This window comes from Sapajus apella, unplaced genomic scaffold, assembly GCF_009761245.1.
Source record: "Sapajus apella isolate SASKATOON/1434 unplaced genomic scaffold, GSC_monkey_1.0 scaffold18, whole genome shotgun sequence".
Classification (NCBI taxonomy): Eukaryota; Metazoa; Chordata; class Mammalia; order Primates; family Cebidae; genus Sapajus; species Sapajus apella.
In genome coordinates, this window is record NW_022436958.1 from 18785430 (window position 1) to 18790990 (window position 5561).

At 30.8% G+C, this 5561-nt stretch overlaps 1 non-coding gene across 1 annotated transcript; it reads right to left on the reverse strand.

Annotated features, from left to right (window-relative positions):
- Positions 1 to 5009: 5009 nt before the first annotated feature.
- On the reverse strand, positions 5010 to 5114 carry LOC116557182. The gene has a single exon (XR_004271394.1). It is a non-coding gene; the product is annotated as a U6 spliceosomal RNA (small nuclear RNA).
- Between the last annotated feature and the right edge of the window lie 447 nt (positions 5115 to 5561).

The window sequence follows — 5561 nt, forward strand, 5'->3', positions numbered from 1 at the left end:
GTCAGATGTACACAGTCTTAAGTGGCAAACCAAGGTACATGATATACAAAGATATTTTCAGTGAAAGGATTTTATTTATTTGTTTGTTTGTTTATTTATAAGATGGAATCTTGCTCTGTCACCAGGCTGGAGTACAGTGGTGCAATCTCCACTCACTGCAAACCATGCATCCCTGGTTCAAGCGATTCTCCTGCCTCAGTCTCCTGAGTACCTGGAACTTACAGGCTCAGGCACCATGCCCAGTTAATTTTTATATTTTTAGTAGAGAGTATTTTCTCTCAGTTCTCTAATTGCTTATTCATTTACATTTTCTTTAATAAACATAAAGCAAAGTATATTTTTGTTGTTTGTCCAAAGATTTATATATAACATAAAGAGCACATTTTCCTTTAATAGAAAAACCTCTAGGCTTGAGCAAATTTAACAAGTCTCTTTGGCTAAGTCTACATTTCCATGTAGATCACTTTAAAATAAATGTTTTTATGGACCCAATTTACTGTGACTTATGCATGTGTGCCCTCTATACCTGGGACTATGACATCTAGCTTACTTGTCACTTAAAGAATCTTGCAGACTTTGTAGCAAATTGGCCCCATTGAAAGTTATATAGATCATTTTGATTCAGCTGCAAACATAGTCTCAGCCTCAATCTAAAAGGCTCTATTTTTTGTTTTATTGGCCATAAATCCCTTTTTGTAACTTTTGAACCAGGGGAAATGCAGTGAAAAATTTAGGAGTTCAGTGAGAATATGACTCTCTAATTAAAAATAATTTGAGAACAAAGCAAATTTATTGATTAAATTGCCAATAATCAAATGCAATTGAATATCTGAAAAGGATTTTTATATTTTTCATCTTGTTATTTGAGCTTTAGAATGAAATGTATTCCTAAAAGATTTTAATGAGAGAATGTTTTCTTGTAACCTAAATATTATTTTATTTTTAAATGTAAGTGTATGAATAATATTTATAGCATAGAATATTTTATTTGTTATTTATTTCTAGTGATGAAAATTTCTCAACATACCAATTAGAATAAACGATTCATCTATACCAAATCCACATAATGTTAAAAATAAAAGTAGAGACACATATACCAGAAGTAAAGTGTAGAACAGCATAAATGCTACATAAAGAAAAAGTATGGGTTCGAACGAGTAAGAGTGCTTCATGAATGGAAGCATTAAGATAAGGTATCTTGACAGAGACAAATTCTGAGTTGGGTTTGGGGCGAGATGATGGAGGATATTGGAATTTGCAGTTTATCTTATGTATATTAAGCAGAGTAGTGACATGATCAATATGGTGCTTCAGGCAACAAACAGGATAGATTAAGAGGCCATGGTCTGAGGTTGTGACTCTCATTGGGGCAGTGCAATTTTTAAAGAATGTTATCTAAATTGGAGAGCCTTTTTGTTTCAATGATAAGATGGTGATGCTGGCATTTAAAGTGTTAGTACTACAGAAACAAGGCATTCTGCTATGTGTAGCACAACTTTTAATAAGAAACAATGATTTCACATCTCACTTATCTTTCAAATGCCTTTATAAATATATATATATATATACATGAAAAAATTATTTAAAAGTTATATTTTAAAATGTAAATTCACACAAAATACTTTTCTCCTGGTTTTAATGACATCGAATGTTCTAGAAATAAATCTAACAAGTAAAATGAGAAGGTATTGTACTCCAGTTGGTTCCAAATTTACTAAGAGTAGTCAAATACATTAGAAATCATACCACTCATGGCAAACTTTGAGAGCTTTTAGATGCCAGTGTAGTATACTTGTGTCAATCTGTGTTTGTAAATGACATTATTCAATTATATATTTCAAACTGGATTTTAAGTATTTTTCACAAATAGTCATCAATGTGTCTAATCTGCCACCATTATTTTTGTTCTAATGAAGAAAGAAAATCTTACGTTTAAGGAATTATTTTTACAATGAAGCATGCTGATAAAATTGACAAAATATAACATACTTCCGAGATATTAGGAAAAATTTTTAAAACTCTACACTGTACTATCATTTTAATGCTAAAAAACACTTATGAAAGAAGGAAATGTGATCAGTTTTCTAATAGTAGTCCAAATGATCATAGACTATATGAAGCCACATACTATTAGAAAAAGCAATATTAAGGTTGTCAGCTTTGGGTGGTTACTAGAATTAAAGAAGAAAATCCAAATAATATATTTTCTCTTATTTCATTAATAAATGATCTGTTTCAAGGTGAATTAATTCAATTGCAAAAGATGTCAATAATTGGTTATTCGGTAAGTTGTTTTTGAGTACATCTTCATTACAACTGCAAGACAGTATCTTGTGTCAATACGATTAGTTAGTGCTTGCAGATGTTGTTTCCCATGGAATAAAAGTTGTATTAAAGTGTTATTTTTTAAAAATTTCTGAGAATAATCACCAAATGTCTGTGAATATTTACAAGTTATTTTATAGGCAAAATATTCTGCTTTCCAATGTCACCAGCTGTGTCTGGTAAGCAGAATGTTACTAGGCATAAAAAGTCACAAGCTGTATTTGAACCATTCATTTACACACCTTAGAAACCAGGATTCTTAGATCAAGGCCACAAGCTATGAATGTTGTTATTATTGCTATTAATAAATTAAAGAGTAATATATTAACAACAAACTATTAGTTCATAAGTTGTAAGATCACATGAAGAGTGTGTATGAACATGTTTCTTATATGAGAGAACAGAATATATTTCTAGGAAAGAGGATTGCATACCATAATCCTTAACTTGGCACTACAACCCTATCCCTTTCATGCTGTAAATACAGTAACTTATCTATTATATCTAGATTTCCTTTTCAGGCATTTTCTACCCATCCATTTTTTAATTGCTATCATTGATATAGTTCATGTTTCTATCTAATAAAGTCTATATTAATTAGTAGTGACGACACAATTAAGAAAGAAATTTCCTCTATACATATATGCTTTTCTGTTCTTACTTTAATTGAATTGACATTTATTCGGACCCAGATTTGCTTGTGCTTTTTTCTTAACTAAATCATATTGATTATTAGCCATTGGTAAGAATTACAATTCTTTACTATGGAAATGGTGAAATGTTTCTCCTAAATTATTACACATTGATGAGTAGGAGGAGTCAATTGGCCTTGTCCTAGCGGTATGATTAAGAAGTTATTTCTTTTTACTGATGGACCTTACATTAAGAATTTTGGGTGATTAGAATATCATTTTTTATCACTTTAACTTGTTGATTACATTTCTTTAAAAGATTGCAAGCTTCATTTGATGCTCTGAAAACTAATAGTGGAAATTTGATTTCTCCTTAAACATTAGCCTTGAAAAATGCAGGTTTTCATTATCTTATTTTTTAATTTTCAGAAGAGGAAGGGATTGTTTAGCTGAAGTGGAAGATTCAATATCTGAATAAGCAGTTCTAAATAATTCACTACATCTTAGCCTGCCAACACTCATCGTAAAACTACACAAAGAAGATATTTAAAAAAATAAAAAGAGGATGATAAATTGCAAAACCACCTGAGATACTCTTTGTTTCTTCATGTATATATGGTAAGAATTAAACTAGTTAATTCAGTAAGAATTGTTGAAGATGTAATAGCTTTCAATTCATTTTCTTTTTATTATCATTCCTAATCCTGGGATGTATCTTCCTTAGCATTTATTTGCTTAGAAAGTATGGTACATATGTACAGCAGAATACATATATGTTATATCTATATCTATATCTATGTAATATATACATCAATTAAGAAATTTAAAATATTGCTATGATAATCTTCAAATTTAATTTGATTAAAATAAGAATGTATTGTATATCACAGTCCTGTTCTGATTATCTTTCTAAAAACACTCAGGTGTTTCAAACATCACTGAAACCACCGATTGCTGCAAAGTAGCTTGGTAGATATGAGTGATTGTGCAAGTTGCCGAAGAAGATCCTGTTGTCCACATTAACCTTGATATAGGATGTAGGAACCCAAACCCAGAAGGATAGATGATACTCTAGATACTAAGGTATGAAACATTAAGAAAAAAAAAATTTAAAAATATAGAATTCATAGCTCTACTTCTTGAAATTAATGTTCAAGGTTAATATTAATGTGTATGGATTTGATCCTGTTATTGTGTTGTTAGCTGATCATTATGTAGACTTGATTGTGGAGTTTCTTAATGGTGTCTATGTTCTATGAACTTAAATGTGTTTTTATGGTGGTTGGTGGCAACCTTTCATATCCATGTTTAGCAATCCCTTAGTAACCTCTTGTAAGGCAGGTATGGTGGCAACAAATTTCTTTAACATTTGCTTGTCTGATAGAGATTTTATTTCTCCCTCACTTATGAAGCTTAGTTTGGCTAAATATAAAATACTTGGTTGGAATTGCTTTTCTTAAGGATACTGAATGTAAGTCCCCAATCTCTTTTGGATTGTAGGGTTTATGCTTAAAGTTCTGCTGTTAGTTTGATGGAGTTCCCTTTGTAGATGACCTTCCCCTTCTCTCTAGCTGCCTTTGATGGTTTTTCTTTGTCATGATTTTAGAGAATCTGATGATTCTGTGTCTTGAGGATGGTCATCTTGTATAATATCTTGCAGAGGTTGTCTAAATTTCTTAAATTCAAATGTTAACCTTGCTAGCAAGGTTGGGGAAATTTTCATAAACAATATCCTCAAATATGTTTTTCAAGTTTCTTACTCTCTTTCCCTCTCCTTTGGGGATGCCAATGAGTCATAGGTTTTGCCTCTTTACATTATTCTGTGTTTATCAGAGGTTTTGTTTATTCTTTTTTTATTATTATTATTTTTGCCTGACTAGATTAATTAAAAAAAACTGGCTTTTGAGCTATAAGATTCTTTCCTCAGCTTGATCTATTCCACTATTAGTACTTTGGATTGTGCTTTGAAATTCTTGTAGTTTTTCACCTTTGTCATAGCAGTTTGATTCTTTCTTAAGATGGCCATTTTATCTTGAATCATTTTACTGGATTAAAAATATGGAATGCTTCACAAATGTGTGTGTGTCACCTAGGCACAGGGGCCATGCTAATTTTCTCTGTATCACGTCAATTTCAGTATGCACATTGCCAAAGTGTATATAATATTGGAGTTTTGAAATAGCAACAAATTATTTAAAATATCACTTTCTGCAACATTAATGGAATATTTTTTTAACAATTTGATCTATAGAAGGCAATCCGTTTGATTTTGACTACTCAAGGGGAAGAAAGAATAATGAGGATGTTCAATTCATAATGCTTTATTTTATAATGTGAAGAAGTTTTGGAAATGTCAATCTATCAACTGATGTTATATAAACCCTTATATGAGCAACCTCTTGAGCTACTCTATATAAATTTTTCAGAATGCTGGGAAATAAATTTGAAAAATTCTTAGCTGGTGTAAAACCCTATGATTTTCTTGTTTGGGACTATTTCTTTGAGATCACTTGATTTTTCAAGCAGTTTCTGGTGTTAATGCTTCATTTAAAAAAAAAAAATGAGTGACATATACTCTCAAAATCCTTTCATCAGTAACATCTC